This window comes from Nelumbo nucifera, chromosome 3 (assembly GCF_055504915.1).
Source record: "Nelumbo nucifera cultivar China Antique chromosome 3, China Antique-T2T, whole genome shotgun sequence".
Classification (NCBI taxonomy): Eukaryota; Viridiplantae; Streptophyta; class Magnoliopsida; order Proteales; family Nelumbonaceae; genus Nelumbo; species Nelumbo nucifera.
In genome coordinates, this window is record NC_142651.1 from 93,115,259 (window position 1) to 93,134,351 (window position 19,093).

Genomic DNA, 19,093 nt, shown 5'->3' on the forward strand with positions numbered 1-19,093 from the left:
AAAGAAAGGGACCCAATAGGGAATTACAGCAGCTGCAATGGGGGATAGTGGGCCAAAATGCTGATAGCAAAGGGGAAGAGAGTAGAAGATTAAGTAAGGGAAAGCCAACTAGAGTACACTAATGAAGATACTGAACTGGAACGTCAGGGGGTCCAGGTTGCCCGGTCATCAGCAATCAAAGTTGAGCTTCACCCAAGAGCTAGATAGATGGGAACAACTAGTACTATGCAGGCTGTTTTTAAATGAACAAGCACAACAATAATCTAACATGCAATCCAGGTTTTTATAGAAGCTGCCAAACTAACACATCATCATCATCACCCAAACCTTATCCCAACTATATGGGGCCGGCTACATGAATCCTGTTTGGTCATTCCATTCTGTTTAATACCAAGTCTCAAATCATCATGTAAAAATAGTAAGCATACAAACAATATTGTACATAATCTATTCTCTGTGATCCCAATACCTTGAATCTAGATCGGTTGGGTAAAGATCTTGGGCAGCTGTAGATCCACTCCATGGTCCATCAATCAACATGCTCTGTGTCTGGCTCTCACTAATGCTCTGATCTTGATTCTGTTTATAACGTCTGATCGCAGCCTTGAAGCTCATCTGAAGCAAATTCCTGAATACTGACTTGGCCTTCAAGCATACTCACAACAGATGACATGGCGGGCCTAAGTGATGCAGAGGGATTGGTGCATAAGAGAGCCACATTAATCATTCCCACAACCTGTTCCTCATTAAATTCTGATCCTAACATTGGATCGACTATATCAATGAGTGCACCTTTCTCTTTCAGAATATGAACCTGAAAGAATTATAAAAAAATGAACAAAAACCAAAATAAAAAAGTCTGCTTATCAAGAACAATAGAAACAAATATTGGAGTCCAAATTACCCAATCAAGAAGATAAACATCCTCCTCTGGCCTAAAACCTGAGTTGCTCTTCCCACTGACAATTTCCAAGGCAACAATTCCAAAACTGTATATGTCTGCTTTATCTGTCAAATGACCCCTCATCGCATACTCTGGTGCCATATATCCACTGAAAATTCAAGATTATCACATGTGAAAATTTGAGACTATTTACCAAAATGTGACCAGTTATCCATGAAGGATTTGGTAAGTCACTTCCCAATGGTAGTGGCTCTCATAAAAGCCTTGCTTTATTCATTAAAGGTTATTTCTGTGCTACTGGTTTCAGTAATTTTCTTGTTTTAGTTATTACTCTTGAAAGATAATTGCAGTTCAGAAAACTGGAGTTCTGCAGTATGGATCAAGTTTGTTGAATTTTAATTAAAAAGTAAATAAAACGTCCCATTTCCTTTTCTTTCTCTTTTTCACCCAAAATATTTAAATTAGTACTCAAAACTATTAATAATGATTCTGTAAGCAGATTGTGGAGCATGGCAACTTACAAGGTTCCAGCAACTCGAGTGCTTATGTGAGTGTTTTCCTCTTCATCAAGCTTGGCCAAGCCAAAGTCAGATATCTTAGGGTTCAAATCCTTATCAAGCAAAATGTTAGTAGCTTTGATGTCTCTGTGTACAATCTTCAAAGTGGATTCTTCATGGAGATAAGCAAGACCCCTTGCTATCCCAATGCATATCTTGTACCTAGTTGGCCAATCCAATTTCAAGTGGCATTCTTCAGGACCTTAACATTATCAGATCATACACATTAGATAAATTAATCTGTGACAGGTAGGATCTAATGGTTATGGTTCAAAAATCAGTTCAGCAAATGATGTGGAGGTTACCAAACAAGGCACGGGCAAGGCTATTATTTTCCATGTACTCGTATACTAGCAGCAATTGATTTCCTTCAGTACAGCAACCATAAATCTTTACAAGATGAGGGTGATGCAGGGCAGATATCATTCCTATCTCATTTAGAAATTCACGATTTCCTTGCTTTGATTTTGAAGAAAGCTTCTTAACTGCTACAAGGGTACCATCTGATAGGAGACCCTGCAATGTAGTAGTAAGTTAAAGTTCTTGGATCTAAATTCACATTTAAAAGATACCTGAATTTGGATGAAAGGTAAACAGGTGAAGAAAAGTTGTTTTAATGTAGAATACCTTGTACACAGATCCAAAACCACCCTGTCCTATTTTGTTTCCATCATCAAAATTGTTTGTGGCATCTTTGATCTGTCTTAAGGTGAAGGATCCAGTTTGCACATCCAAACCTATCAGATCTGTCCAAGTGGATAGGCTAGATGAGAAATGTCTATAAAAAAGTAAAAACAAATTATATTGAACCTAGTAGCTTACATTCTGTACTAAATTCTATCACAAAATAATCCACAACCATAATGCCAAAAATCATGTGAGTAAAGAAGAAATACAAAAAAGAACATTTACATGTATTTCATCTTGCCACTCAAAGGATTAGTATGGAATCTAAATATTTTGCAGGGGAAAGACCAAATGTGAGTAAAATCAAAGACTATAATGGTTGAAAAAATAAGATGTATTTAAATAGGATAGAAAAATTTCAAGAGAACTTGAAGTTAAAATTGCCTACTCTTTCTAAAAAGTATTTTTTCCCTGTACATTGTCATTCATTTTTATATAAAAGTCTGCAAGGATTTATATTGCTGACCTTTATTCATTGTGCTCTTGTTACATAGACAGCCTCTCCACCAAAGAAAACCTAAAACCAAGAAGATAAAGCCTACTATGGAGATCACAACTCCAGCCACAACACCTGCAGACATTGTTCTTTTACCATCTGGAGGAGGTGGGAAGTCTGCATAAATAAATAAAAGGAAAGGATCAGATAGAAATAATTATCTAATAAGGTGATTGTGAAAAAAAAGTTTAAAATTCAAACCAACTAACTCAACATCATACAGAGAAAGGAATAATATACTTGACTGACTAAAAAAGAATAAATAAAGAAAATCCAAATCATATTAAGGGAAACATAAAAAATGAAAAACAAAAGAAAAAAAGTCTGGTTCACATTATCTAAATAAAATGTTTTTTTGTATGAAGGTTTACTCTAAGAAAGAAAAGAGGGAAGAGAGAGAGAGAGAGAGAGAGAGAGAGAGAGAGAGAGAGATGAAAAGAAGAGAGAAGTTAGAGCAAAACAACCATTATGAGTCAACTGACTATAACTTGCATTTATGGTTTATTTCAGAAAACGTAAATTACAAAAATACCACAATATCGCTTATTTTTAATATTAATGACAATGTTTTCAGCCTGCAGTTAAATCGTCCAGTCAAACCTGTCAATCCATCACCTGGCCAAGGTTCAAGGTGTGTCTGAAGTGTTTATTTGCAAAAATTATTGACTTGATTAACAACCTAGTGACCCAAACAGTTCAATCACTGGACCATTTGACCAGGCCAAGGGTAGTGGGCAGTAATTTTCTTTTTTTCTGTTTCGTTTTTTATGTTTAGAAATTTCCATAAGTAAAAGTGAGGGCTGCTGCAAGTTCAGTTGAATCTTATACTAATCATTTGAATAGAATTCTTACTAGGGATAACCTCGTAAGGAAATCTTTGGCTGTGACATCCATTTATGCTTTGTGAAGAGAATGCTGAATTGGTGAACCATCTTTTTCTGCATTGCCATTTTGAAGAAGGTTTTGGGTACGTTTTCTGTTAAGGGGTCCTACCTGCAATCTATGATTGAGTTCTTAAAAGGCTGGAGGATTGAAGGAATGAGTAAGAGGGGAAAAATCATATGCAATATGATTCCATCATCTGTTTTTTTTGGGGTCTGTGGCAAGAAAGAAATTCAATGATATTCAAGGATAAGGAATCATCGGTGGACAGTGTTCTACAGAGGATAGTGGGAAGATTGCATCCATGGATGGCCATTCATATGTTATTCAAAGGAAGAAGTCACAATACATATTCTGTATACAAAGATCCTTTTGTAAAATGTAATGGTTTATTATGATAGCACTGCAGGAGCAGTGTTTTGTTTTTGGTTGTTGTTGTTTTAACCTCACTATGCACATTATCACACTTCAATATGATGAATATATGCTATTAGAGGCATGCCCAACTTTTTTCTGCAATTTCTGAAATTTTCTTTATTTTTTTTTACATTTTTATCTATTTTTATATGCTCATTACCTGATTTATGGTGTCATGGGTTGACCCATTTGACCTGAATGGTTGAACCATTGACCTGCAACCCAGAGGGAAAACAATTCCATTTCTGGGTCATCTTTAAAAACACTAATTAATGCACTTTTCTAGCCCATGTTTCTTTACTCTTTTCCATTCCTTTTATTAATATATTTTCGAATAATTCAACAACTAACCAAAGAATAAACAAAATCTGGTATTAAAAGAGAATAGAAAAGAGAGAAGAATAAGATACAGAGAAGAGGGGTGGATAAAATCAGATTTGTGGTGGTCATAATGAGATCCTCCCCCTCCCCCGCAAACTTTCTTATAGTTGCTGGAAATATGTGAAAAATTACATATGTGCCCTGGTAAGGCAGCAGTGAAAAAAGACTATAAAAACCAAAACAAACCCATGGCCCGATAACAATAAGTCCATAAACTAAATGAGAAATGTAAGAAAGAAAAAAAGAACAGACAATAATTCCACTTCTATTACTACTTTCAACACTCCTCTTAAGCTACCTAATATTATGAAAATCTGATAACAAAACAAAATATAAATGACCTATAATAAAGACTCAGGTTCGGGTTGCCCCTTAAGAAAAAATCATAACCTTTCAACAATTTCATCAGCAAGGCACAAAAAACCTTGGTGCTGGAAACACTTGAACAAGTCAATGACATGCATACCGAGTTTTGTCAACTGAAATAAATAAGTGGACTACCAAAGAATCACTTTCCCAATCTAGTAATTGTCAGATCTAATGTTCCCCTAGCCTTTAACTAGACATCTGAGCTCTTCCCAATAGTACACAGAACAAGACTACGTGTAAACACTCCAAAGGCATTGGAAACTTCAAAAACCCAAATTACCCACTCTGGAATGATATAAACAGGCTAGAAATATCTATGCATAATAGTAGATTCCACCCAATAGACTGAAAAAAAAAGCCTTTCTTAGGTTCTTGATTTTTTTGGGCAATGTTTCAACAATCTTCTCTTGAGACCAACCAACTTTCAATTAGTTCCCCAAAAATCATCTAAAACCAGGCAATTCAAGAATGAATTATATATCTCCAATTATTAGCCAACAGATCAAGAACTCACTTCCCAAAACACTGTATGGATAGTTCTAATATAAGTTGCATCTAAAATAGAGAGGGAGAAGAGGTGGACTCTTGCTCCCTATTTCACAAAAAGTCTATCATTTCCTACCTCTTTAGAAATATGCAACTGATTAAACAAAGCCAAATCACCATCTAGAAAACAATCCCCACTGACCACAATTAAAACTAAAGTAAATCTTTGATTTTCCATAGCTTTTTGGGAAAAATCTGTTGGGACCCAAACACTCCCTCCAAACCCAACTATAGGTGTGGAGCAGGCCACCACCGAGCAGCATTTCACTAGAAGACAGAGAGGCTAGCGTGACACATGATAGAGCCTCCCAGAGTTAGTTACACTGCCACCAGAAGATATTCTCTTCATGATTGCATACATGTAGGCCAGCTATATAAGGCCCTGATCATGTAATAAGTGGCGTGAATGAATATCCCTTTCATCTCTCTCAGTGTCATCTTCTTCCTACCTTTTCCCCTTTCCCTCCCATCTTCTGTTTCAGGAGGTTAAGCCACCCTCGAAGGGGCTTCCGAGGTGAGCAGTAACTCATCAGATTGGTATTAGAGCTAGGCTATCCAAATCCTGGGCTTCACGATGCCACATACACGTTCCACTACCGTGGATGAAAGGGTCGACCAGCTTGAGGTTGGGTTTCACCAGGTGTTGAACGAACTCAAGGAACTCAAAGTGGTCGTCTCCAGCTTTGTCTCTCAGCAACAGTTCGGCGAGACCAATCACCTAGCAGGAGCGGAAGCCTCTGCTTCCAGTAGCCAAAGAACAGGGGATTACCCCACCAGAAAAGTCACTAAGATCAACTTTCCCAACTATTCCGGTGGAGATCCCATTCCTTAGATCTTCCGAGCAGAAAGATATTTCGAATACCACGAAACTCCCGCACACCAGCGTGTCTCCATCGCTTCCATTCATCTAGAAGGAGATGCGATTCTATGGCTCCAGTGGTATCGCCAGAATCATCCCCAGGTAACTTGGGCGGAGTTCACTGAAGCTTTGTGCATCCGCTTTGGGCCGACGGTGTTCGTGGACTACAACGAGCTGATCACCCGGTTGAAGCAGACTAGAATGACAGTAGAGTACCAGCTCGAGTTCGAGCGGATGGCAACCAGGGTACACGGCTGGCCGGAGAAAGCCTTAGTAGGATGTTTTGTGGGAGGTCTTAGAGAGGATATCCGCCTGGAGGTGAGGGCTCTCCATTCGGCGACTGTCATGGCTGCAGTGGGATTGGCTCGCCTGCAAGAAGAAAGAATCGACATCCTTCGTAGAGCTAGCAAATCGACCTACCCGAATTTGAGGACTCCTCCACGGATCGATCAGCAGTCCATTTAACCAGATGGTGATCATCAGAAGCCCATATTGCCCCGGACCACTATGCCTTTCAAACGTCTCTCATGGGCTGAGATGCAAGCCCAATGCGAGAAAGGCCTTTGTTATAACCGTGATGATAAGTTTGGACCGGGCCATAAATTCCGGGTCCAACGGGTGTTTCTCCTACAGACAGAGGAAGAGCTGGAAGAGACAGACCCAGAGCACTTAATTGACTGTGAACTGATTCCAGACGAGCCAGAACCTGACGGGGCCGAGATCTCCTTACACGCCCTCATGGGCCTCAACTCTGTTCAGTCCATGTGCATAGAAGGAAGATTGATGGGCCGGACCGTGATGATTTTGATTGACAGTGGCTCTACCCTGAATTTCATCACTTGTCGTTTGGCTAAGCAGCTAGGTACGACCATACAACCCACTCCTCTCTTTTCAATCCATGTGGCTAATGGGAGTCAGATGTCGTGTAATGGTGTATGTAAGGAGAAAATCCTCATATAGGGCCATAATTTTGTAGTGGATCACCACCCATTGGATTTCTCGGGGGCTGATATTATTTTGGGGGTTCATTGGTTGCGTGGCCTGGGCCCTGCTCTATGTGATTGGGCCAAAATGACAATGGATTTTCACCAAGATGGCCAGTCTTGTCATTTACAAGGGGTGCGACCCCCTGGTCAACAAAGTGACACTTTTGCCTCCATGATATGGGCCTCCAAGGATGCTGGCCAACCCATATTTATGCACTTAGGAATTCGGCCCACAGTCCCAATTCTAGACAACCAGGGCTGTGTTCACCTCATTGAAGCCCAACACAGGAACTTACAGTCGATACTCGATCAGTTTGGCTATGTATTCGAGGAGCCGAACCAATTACCTCCACCCCAGGCTCATGATCATCAGATACCTCTCTTAACCGGTTCTAATCCGGCCAATGTGAGGCCATATAGATACCCTTACTTTCAGAAGCTGGAAATTGAGAAGGCAGTGAGAGAACTATTGGAAAAAGGGCATATACATACCAGTACCAGCCCTTTTTCATCTCCTGTACTCTTAGTAAAGAAGAAGGACGGTAGTTGGCGCTTTTGCGTAGATTACCGGGCCTTGAATCAGATTACTATAAAGGACAAGTTTCCTATACTTCTCATTGACGAACTACTGAATGAGTTAGGAGAGGCACGAGTGTTCTCCAAATTAGATCTGTGGTCCGAGTATCATCAGATTCGGGTCCACCAGGCTGACATCCACAAGACGGCCTTTAGGACCCACAATGGCCATTATGAGTTTTTGGTTATGCCTTTTGGACTCACCAACGCCCCCTCCACCTTTCAGGCCCTCATGAATGACATCTTCAGGCCATTTCTAAGGCGATTTATTCTGGTGTTTTTCGATGATATTCTGGTGTACAGCAGGGATTGGGACACACATATGGAACATCTGAAACTCACCCTCACAACTCTAAAAGGGGCACCAGTTACATGCCAAAATGACAAAGTGTTCCTTTGGACAAGGACAAATTCAGTGCTTAAGCCATGTGGTTGCAGCAGGTCGGGTCATGGCAGACCCAGAAAAGGTAGACGCCATTCAAAAGTGGCCCAAGCCCACTACTGTAAAGGCTCTGCGGGGCTTTCTTGGGCTTACCGGATATGGACGCCCCTCTAACACGTCTATTAAAGAAGGATTCCTTCAGTTGGACTGATAAAGCCCAACAGGCTTTTGAAGACTTGAAGACAGCAGTTTCCAGCCCTCCAGTCCTCACTCTTCCAGACTTCTCTCAGCCCTTTGAAATAGAATGTGATGCATCGGGTGTTGGAGTAGGGGCCATCTTGATGCAGAAAGGGCAGCCCATTGCTTATTTCAGCAAGGCTTTCTCAGCAGCTCACCAAAGTCAGTCCACTTATGTCAAAGAAATGATGGCTGTGGTAATGGCAGTGCAAAAGTGGCGTGCATACCTATTGGGACGCCAATTTGTTATTAGGACAGACCAACGAAGTTTGAAGTACATAGCAGAGCAAAGGGTGCACACCCCGGAGCAGCAAAAATGGCTTAGTAAACTGATGGGCTTTGACTACCTCATAGAATATAAGTCGGGGCCCACAAATAGAGTAGTTGATGCCTTGTCATGACTAGAAGAGTTAGCCCATCTGACCTGCTCTTAGCCCAGCTTCCCTTTGTTTGAAGCTATACGACAAGAAGCCAGGTTTGATACGCAGTTGCAGGTCATTAGAGATAAGTGGAGGCGAGACCCTTTACAAGTTGTTGGTTACCAAGTTGTGAGGCCTGATCTTTTCTTTAGGGGTCAGCTTTTTGTTGCCCAGAATTCGGCCCACAAAGCTGAACTGCTAAGGTTGTTTCATGACTCTGCCTTGGGAGGGTACTCAGGGGTGCTACGTGTTAGACAGTTGTATGCCCTTAGCTCCAATCAGAATGATGTACATTATGAATTTATTGTAATTGAATAAAGTACATATTTGATTCATGTTCTTGTGGTGTGTTTCTGTGTAATACCCTTAAACTGGACACTTATGAGACTTGTGTTAGTTTAGAATGTTCACAGCCGTTGGATAAGTCTGGGGAGATTTATCTTGCCAAAGCTGACACTGGTGTGCTACCAAATGTTGGGGTGGCCTGTCTCAGCCGCCAGGGTGAGACCCAAGGCACATGCAGTGTAGGATTAATTGAATCTTTGAACCGGACTAGATTTTCAGTATTGCCCTGGACCTTGGAGATTGATGGGCAAAACTGGAAAGTTACACCTGACCCCTAGACTCGATTATGATACTGCACTAGGTGTCGGATTGGGCTGTCTTTGATATGCCAATCAGTGAGATCCTTAGCCGGGGTCAAAACCTAGGCATGTTGGGATAGTCCGAGAATTCATCTGAGTGGGGTGATCATAGTGACAGGATCAGCCCCTTTGTCGGACAAAGGTAATGATCGGGAATGCACTCTCTTTGATGGAAACCAAGACTGCCGGAAGCCGATTTCAATCGTTAAAATTTTGTTTATGCAAAATATATTTATATACTGATATACATATATATATTACGGTTTCTAAATGTTTGCAAAAGGTTTTAATTCCCAGGATCCATGTGAGCAGAGAGTGCAGCACTGTTCCTTGCAGCCGAGGGAGAGGTCCTCTCTTGTCGGGCAGTGTTTGATCATTATGGGCTGAGAGGTTAAGTGTAAGACCATTGAGGGTAATACCTGATGGGCTAATCTTGCATCTGCCCACAGTCCCTGGGTGTTACAAGGTGACTGGGCCCAGGGACAACTTAGGGTAAGTGTTGGGCCCATAGAGCCCATGTGATGGGTTTCAGGGGGTGCACTGTCCACAACAGTGTATTCGGCCAGGCCTTGTAACAAAGGCTGGGCTGAACCCATGTGGCTGATGTGTAGATCAATGTTTGGGTCCCACGCCATACAAGAAAGCCCAACTGGGTAGCAGTTTGGAAGGCTAAGTGAGCACATATCATTATTGGGCCTAAAGCCCATTTCGAACTGTGCTGATTTGATCAGTTAAATGAGGGGCGAATTCTGAGATTAGATTAGCAGATTTAGAAACCTCCTAATGGGATTAGGAAAGGGCTGATCTAATCTGCAGATAAGATAAGGGTTTACCCTTATCACTTAAAGGGAATTCTGATCCAAATATGATTTGGATCAGCAACTCCTAATGGGATTAGGAGCTGATCCCTTTAAGCTTATAAAAGGAGGAGGGGGCGGCAGCCTTTAAAGATATTCAAATTCACAATCTCTTCAGAGCTGAAATCACAGAAGAAAGAATTCAGCACCTCTGCGAAAATTCTTTCTTGCCGCCGCCATATCTGCTAGTTCGATCTCCTATTCTCAGTGGGAGTGATCAAGATTGGATCTTGATATCAGTCCTTTGTGAAAGGGCTAATTGGAAGTCGTGCTCACGTGTCGTCCAGCTGATTCTTGCAAAGGATCTGCTTCTTTTGAAAAACGTTGCTGATTCTGCTCCATCCTACACTGTGCCATCTTCAGTGGGAGCAGTCTTTGGTTCCTTCCTTGCGCGTGAACACCTCCATTGGGACATATTGTTTCTCCGTATCAGGTATATCCCTCTCCTTCTGTTTTTGTTCAGATCTGGTTCGGTTCTTGGTTCAAGATTGATCCTTGAAAAATATGATTTTTCTAAATCAGGGAATACGATTCCCAGTAGGATGGAGATAAATTTTTGAAATTCGCCCATTCTATTCCGCAAGATTCGGGCATCCATACAATGGATCTCACATCCCTTCACTACAGACCGTAAAGAGGCTCAACAGCCATTATCATTGGGAAGGAATGCGTAAGGATGTATTACAATATGTATCCAAATGCCAAACTTGCCAACAACAAAAATACTAGTCACGGTCTCCCACTGGCCTTCTACAACCTCTCAAGATTCCAGATCAAGTGTGGGAAGACCTTTCCATGGACTTCATCACGAGTCTTCCTCATTCTGCAGGAAAGGAGGTTATCATGGTAGTGGTTGACCGTCTCACCAAGTATAGCCATTTCTCTGCATTACCTCACCCTTACACCACAACAATGGTGGCTGCCATCTTCATCTGGGATGTCGCCAAGCTACATGGAACCCCAAGATCCATTGTCTCAGATTGAGACCCTGCTTTCCTGAGTTCATTCTGGAAGGAATATTTTTGGTTGCAAGTAACCCAACTGCACCCCTCCACGAGTTATCACCCGTAGACTGATGGGCAGACTGAAGTTCTTAATCGTTGCTTGGAAGCCTACCTTAGATGTTTCGTAGGGGAAAAGCCCCGACAGTGGGCTCACTGGCTTCCATAGGCAAAATACTGGTACAATTCGACTTATCAGTCGGCTACTGGAATGACACCCTTCAAGGCTCTTTATGGCAGAGAACCTCCTCCCATATTACCTTATGAATATGGGTCATCCAAGGTGGTAGAAGTAGAGACCCGTCTACTTGCGAGAGACAAGATTCTTAGATTGCTTAAGTCCAACTTGACAAAAGCCCAACAGCGAATGAAGGCCCGCTATGATACCACCGCCTGTTAGAATTTCAGGTGGGTGACTTTGTTTACCTTAAGCTCCAACCTTACCGCCAGATCTCAGTGGTAAGATGGGCTTGGCACAAGTTAGCACCCATGTATTATGGGCCTTATAAGGTTCTGGAGAGAGTGGGCCCTGTTGCTTATCGGTTGGACCTCCTTGCAAACTCAAAGCTTCATCCAGTGTTTCACATCTCACTTCTTAAGAAGGCGGTGGGAAATCATACACTTGTCTCACCCAACTTACCCCAATTCACTGAAGAAGGGGACATTGACACGGAGCCTGTCAGAATTGTGGATTTCCGTTGGGTTCGACGAGGTGGTCAGGTTGTGCCAGAAGCTAAGGTAGAATGGGCTGGGCTTCCTCCAGATGATGCTACTTGGGAACCTTATCTTAGGCTGAATGAGAGGTTTCCAAACCTAGACCTTAAGGGCAAGGCCAATGCTAAGGGGGGAGGAATTGTTGGGACCCAAACACTCCCTCCGAACCGAACTATAGGTGTGGAGCAAGCCACCACTGAGCAGCATTTCACTAGAAGACAGAGAGGCTAGCATGACACGCGACAGAGCCTTCTAGAGTTAGTTACACTGCCACCAGAAGATATTCTCTTCATGATTGAATACATGTAGGCCAGCTATATAAGGCCCTGATCATGTAATAAGTGGCGTGAATGAATATCCCTTTCATCTCTCTCAGTGTCATCTTCTTCCTACCTTTTCCCCTTTCCCTCCCATCTTCTGTTTCAGGAGGTTAAGCCACCCTCAAAGGGGCTTCCGAGGTGAGCGGTAACTCATCAAAATCTCTAGGACATCATCGAACACATGAAATCTAAAAGATCCTCCAAAAGTTCTATGAATCAAACAATTCAAGGATGACACATGATTACTATTTTAGGAAAAGAAAATTACAATAGTAACTCACCAACTTACTATTTATAGAAATTCCTATAATTACTATTTATAGCAAAAAAGGACACTATTTATAGTAAAAACCAGATCCAATAACAAGAACATATGAGAAGAAAGATTTAGAATGGAGAGATCAAAGTAACATGTCTAATAAGGAGGGTCAGGATGTTGGCCTATAAAGGAACTTAAATAGGCCTGTGGCCCTATAACAATAGGTCCATAAACTAAAATAGGCCCATTGACCATCTTTTGAGCCTCCAAAAGGAGTTCAAGGGCTGGGACTTTATTTATTTATTATTTTTTATTGTGATCATTGGTGCAGGATTATTTTTGGAAATCAGTTTGAAGTCTGGGCTGTTTTTTGTTGAGCAGGCTTCTCACCTGTGTCTTTCTCTTCTACATGTGTCAATCTTGTCTTTCTACAGATCAAGTATACTTTGTATATGTGTTCCTGGGGGTTCTCCCCTATTTCAATATAATATAATACTCTTCACTTATCAAAAAAAAGAAAAAAAGAAAAAAAAGAAACATAAGAAGGGAAAGCAGACAATAATTCCACTTATATTACTACTTACAACAATAAGAAAAGTAAAATAGATAAAGCATTGTGCATCACTACACCTCTAGTGCCCCAAAGGGGTAGGAAGTCTTGGTTAACCACCTCTTTGATGTTCATTTTCCTGGATGCTGATTTGGGCATACTCTTATCAAAGAGATACAAAACATATCTGTTTTATAAATATAAAATTAAATGAATAGGGTGCTTTAGTCTTTTAAAATATGTATTTTTGGTGATAATTAGGGGTGCTCCCTGCTTTATCAAAAATGGTATGTGCCTAAATCATCCAATTTAAACCAAATACCTTAGATATTTAACACATCATCATTGAGATATACATAAACCAATAGTAGTGTTTCACACTTAATTAGTTAACTAGCATTTACTGTAACAAGTTCTGGAAAAAGCATGCTACTTACTGGCCTCTACAGAGATGGCTGATACAAGAGGACCATAGTTTCCTGCAGAAGGGATTCTTTGTGTTCCCTTCCCAGCCCAATAGAAACGAATTTCCAGAGTGTCAGTTGTCACATTTACTGTGGGAAATTCTTTTATAACTGCCTTACCAGCTCCACCTGCTTCATCCATTATATTGAAATCCTTCAGCACCAGATTTCCCTGCATTAGACTGATCGCAATTAAACCTTACTTTAAAAGCTATTGAAATTATATGTCCATATAAACATGGTAAACTACCTGAATATAAACATCGAATACACGCCTGCCAAGGCTGGTATAGTTTTTTTCATTTGTAAAAATGATTTCCGCAAAATGGAGCTTCACAGTATAACTCCCATTCAAAAGACAGTATGCAATATAAGTGAGAGAGTTGGGAGAAGCACGTGCATTTGTGTACAATACACTGTCTTCCATTGAGAGTGTTGAGGTATTTGATGCTATATAAATATCTATGTAGTTATTATTGTCCACATAGCTACCAGTACTGCTAAATGCCCAGTAATTAACTTTAAAAAACTTTGAAGGCCCTCCTGCAGCTTGATCAGCTTCATATTTGTTACCATTAACTTCTGCCTCTTTTCCACCACAATTTATATGGAGCTTATACAATCCTAACACAAGAAGAAAAGGAGAAAAAAGAAAGAAACAGATTAGAATTGTGTAGACAAATCAAGGAAAAAATGGCATAGAAATTTGAACTGAAATTAGGCCTGGATTTTTTTTTTTTTATCAGCAAGGAGAAATTTTATAGAGTTAATACAAAGGGGAAAGACTTCCAGCCCAAAGTACTACATTCAGTCTTACATAGCAGCCCAAAACAAATGCTGCCTCATAACTCCTTTCTTATCAAGGGAATCAGCTATCCCATTTGCAGTCCTCCCATTTAAATTCAGCACTTGTGTCTTTAGACCTAGAATAGTTTGATTCTGAAAGTTAAATATAATGGCTTTCCAGAAATGAAAAAACCATCCTGAAATTCTATAATCTACTTCTTAGTTTTGTATCTCTTTGTTCTTTTGTTGAGATATGGGCCTACAGCTTTATATCCTTAGCTTCTTTTATTTGTTTTATTTATGGGCTGGTTATGTAATGGGCCTATTGGGCCAGACTTCTTTTATATCTTTATACATTTAGTTACTTTATTATAAGTATGTGACGGCCAGGGGTATGATGGCCATTGTGCATACTTTATTCTTTTAATATAAATTACGTGTAAGGAGGAAGCAGCACACTTTTTTCTCCCCTCCTTTCTTTTTTTTTTTTCTTTTCCTTCGCTCTTCTTTCTCTTCCCTCCTGTTTCTCTCTCACTTTTTTTTGTCAAAATTTCTGCTGTTTTTCCCTTTTTTATTGATTCATAAAGTCTAGTCTTTTTAATGAAATCTTATTGGAAATAGGTAATCGGGCCTTTAAAATAAACTAGTTCTTATATATCATCTCCATCTAGCTACAGATGACACTAATTTATTATAAAGAAAAATAAAACACTAGTATTTCTTTATCAATAATGTACAAAAGTTAATGATCAGAATAGGATCAAATACTATTGCCATAAATGAAATTAAAGCAAAAAATTTGAAGGAAAAATTCCATTTTTCTAGTTTCAAAAGAACATACTTTTTTCTGGACATTGAGAGCTTTTCAGGCATGGGACTGCTCCAACTCTAGATAAATAACACATCAAAATCAAATTAGCTTCATAATATCATACTTTGAAAGAGTTACCATGTAACAGACAAATAAAAAAACGTTGGACATCATAGAAGTATTTTTATATTGTTGTTAAATGTCTAGGGCAAATGGTGTAGTTCTGGAATTTAAGGGGCCTTGCATGTGATTCTGGAACTGTTATGTTTTGGGTTTATTTAAGACAATGATGGGAGGTATTAGGGCTGAGAGACAGTGAGAAATTGACCCTGATTTTGGAGATATATATCTCCATTTTTTTATATAGTCTATTGATCTCCTCCTCTCCGATGGACATAGGCATTTAGACTGAACCAGGTAGATCCAAGTTTCAAAATTTGACTTGATACACCCCGTATTGGGTGTATTGTATTGTATCGACAGGCTGGTGATACTCTAAATAAGGTGTTTTTGAGAATTTGGTTATTTTCAGGGAGTAGGCAGGCCTAAAACCGACTCCCTGACCTAGTTTTGAAAAAAAAAAACTAAAAAATTCCATGCACAAGGTTCAAAATGTCGGTAAGCCCCTTCCAACGTATCAGGGTGTACCGATACTTTGAACCTCTAAGATCTTTGTCTTCAATGTTTTTACTTTCTTTTACTTTTCTTGTTTAGTTTCCTCTCTTCTATGTGTTGACATGGTTTTCTAGTGTTTGGTTGAAAAGAAGTCTGTCAACATTCTGGATTGTTTGAACTGGTATTTTGTGCTTGAGATGAGACCACTTTTGATTGATCAATCAAAACAAGTTAAACTTCTGGTATATGGTGGGAAACAATATTATAAGGTATAGATAAATTTTTTAACCATTTATCGAGGTGTTAAAGGTGCTTCAACTGGTTTGTTTTTAAAATTTAATGGATCAGAAATCACTTCAGACCATTGATCTCTGAAGTTATAAGCAATTTTTTATGATAACAATGGTTTTGAAAGGGACATTATATGGCTGTTTTGGGATTTTCTTCTTGTATGTGGAACTCTGATCCACACGACTGCTTTGGGACATTATATGGCCTGTTTTCCAGTGAACATTGTTGCATTTTGATGATAAAAATAAAAAATGCCATTACCCAATGTTGGTCCGAGCTATCTGGGGTCTCAGGAAGAGTGGACTGGATATGGACCTTACCTTTTTTTTTGCACTAAGTGGCCACTCACAGACTTCAATCTGCATTCTCACCCTTATAGAAATGGCCCCTTTTGAGGACAACAGTCTGATGATTAAGTTGTTTTTCTTTTTTTGGGGGGGGGGGTTTCTTTGAGGTTTTGATCCTCAAGGAATTTTGTACTTGTAGAATTTGTCTCATGATTTTTTAATAGGTATGGGTTCATCTCAACTGGCTCAAGATATGTATTCTCAGGCTTCTTAAAAGTTGTTTATAGGAAATACTTGACAGAATTGATTGGTTAAAGAAGATTTAACTGGAGCCATTAGAGAATTTGAGGATAAACATATTGTGAGTCCTGGAATCAATGCCACTTTTCTAGCTATAGTTCCTAAAAAGACTGATGCCAAACACCCCAAAGATTTTCGGCCAATCAGCTTGGTGACTAGCATCTATAAGATTTTGGTAGAAGTGCTCTCTAGGAGGATCAAAGCAGTTCTCCCTTCTCTCATTAGCCAAGTACAAGGAGCCTTTGTACAGGATAGACAAATTATAAATCAGATCCTCATTGCAAATGAGAGTGTGGAAGAGATGAGGAGTGTTAGACAGTTTTGTATGCCCTTAGCTTCAATCAGAATGATGTACTTTATGAGTTTATTGTAAATGAATAAAAGTGCATATTTGATTCATGTTCCCTTGGTATGTTTCTGTGTAATCCCCTTAAACTGGACACTTAATGAGACTCGTGTTAGTTTAGAATGTTCACAGCCGGTGGGTCGGTCTGGGGAGACCTATCCTGCCAAGGCTGACACTCTGGTGCCACCAAGTCGGTTGGGGTGGCCTGTCTCAGCTGCCAGGGTGAGACCCTAGGCACATACAGTGTAGGATTAATTGAATCTTTGAACTGGACCAGATTTCCAGTATTGCCCTGGACCTTGGAGATTGATGGGCAAAACTGGAAAGTTACACCCGACCCCTAGACTCGATTATGATACTACACTAGGTGTCGGATTGGGCTATCTTTGATGTACCAATCAGTGAGATCCTTAGCGGGGGTCAAAACCTGGGTATGTTGGGACAGTCCGAGAATTCATCTGAGTGGGTGATCATAGTGACAGGATCAGCCCCTTTGTCGGACAAAGGTAATGATCGGGGATGCACTCTCACTGATGGAAACCAAGACTGCCGGCAGCCGATTTCAATCGTTGAGATTTGTTTTTGCAAAGTATATTTTATATGAGATATAAAAGTATATATATTATGGTTTCTAAGGGCTGAGAGGTTGAGTGTAAGACCATCGAGGATAATACCTAATGGGCTAATCTTGCATCTGCCCACAGTCCCTGGGTGTTACAAGGTGGCTTGGCCCAGGGACCACTTAGGGTAAGTGTTGGGCCCATAGAGCCCATTTAATGGGTTTCAGGGGGTGCACTGTCCATAACGGTGTATTCGGCCAGGCCTTATAACAAAGGCTGGGCCGAACCCATGTGGCTGATGTGTAGATCAATGCTTGGGTCCCACACCATACAAGGAAGCCCAACTGGGCAGCAGTTAGGAAGGTTAAGTGAGCACATAAGCTTAATGGGCCTAAAGCCCATTTCGAACTGTGCTATTTAATTAGTTAATTATGGGGCGAATTCTGAGATGGATTAGCAGATAGGATAGGGTCTTGACCCTATCCACTCAGAGAGTCCAGATCTGAATGTGATTCAGATCTAGAAACCTCCTAATGAGATTAGGAGAAAGCTAATCTAATATGCAGATAAGATAAGGGTTTATCCCTATCACCTAAAGAGAGATCTTATCCAAGTATGATTTGGATAAGTAGCACCTAATTGGATTAGGAGCTGATCTTTTAGGTTAACAAAAGGAGGGGGCGGCAGCCTTTAGAGACACACACAGATCATCAGATTTTCTTAAGTGCTGAAATCAAGAAGAGAGAATTCTGCACCCTACGAATACTCTCTTGCCGCCTCCCTGTTCTTGCCGCCCTGTTTGCCAGTTCGATCTCTAGCTGTGGGAGAAGTCAAGATTGGATCTTGACATCAGTTCTTTGAGAAAGAATTGATAGGAAGCTGTGCTCACGTGCCATCCTGCTGATTCTTGTGAAGGTCAGAGTTCTTGGAGAAGAACACTGCTGATTCTGCTCCATCCTGCACTGCGCCATCTTCAGTGGGAGCAGTCTTTGGATCCTTCCTTGGGCGTGAACACCTCCATTGGGAGATACTGTTTCTCCGTATCAGGTATAATCCTCTCCTATTCCTTTTGGTTCAGATCTGGTTCAGTTTATGGTTCAAGATTGATCCTTGAAAATGTGATTTTCTAAATAGGGAATGCGATTCCCAGTTGAAGGGAGAGAAAAATTTTTGAAATTCGCCCCCTTATTCCGCAATCTTTGGGCGTCCATAGGATGGATCTCTCATCCCTTCAAGGAGATCTGGCAGAAAAGGTTTTGTCTGCAAATTGGACTTGGAAAAGGCTTATGACTGAGTGGACTGGAGTTTCTTGTTGGAGGTGTTAAGAAGGCGTGGATTTGGGGACAAATGGTGTAATTGGAAAAGTAGATGTTTAAATTTGAAGAAATAGTTGGTTAGCCACAAGTGTGGGGTTCCATACCCACACTCAAGCTCTAGTGTGTGTGGTTTCATACCCACACCTAGTTGTTTCTAATTTCTTTTTAGTAGTTTCTAATATTTGTTAAGTTGGGCCAGCTGGCCTTATTGTTTATTTCCTATTCTTGTATGGATCCTAAAAGCTATAATTAAAGGAGTGTATGGGGAAGCAGA

The 19,093-nt window shown here is 40.5% G+C and overlaps 1 pseudogene across 1 annotated transcript; it reads right to left on the reverse strand.

Annotated features, from left to right (window-relative positions):
- Window positions 1-264: 264 nt before the first annotated feature.
- Window positions 265-15,198, reverse strand: LOC104590733 (putative leucine-rich repeat receptor-like serine/threonine-protein kinase At3g14840; annotated as a pseudogene). The gene is made up of 9 exons (XR_016083838.1): window positions 15,135-15,198; window positions 13,758-14,131; window positions 13,481-13,679; window positions 2,615-2,761; window positions 2,089-2,207; window positions 1,767-1,977; window positions 1,426-1,663; window positions 905-1,052; window positions 265-814 (listed from the first exon to the last, which is right to left on the reverse strand). The product of XR_016083838.1 is annotated as a putative leucine-rich repeat receptor-like serine/threonine-protein kinase At3g14840 (transcript).
- Window positions 15,199-19,093: the final 3,895 nt, after the last annotated feature.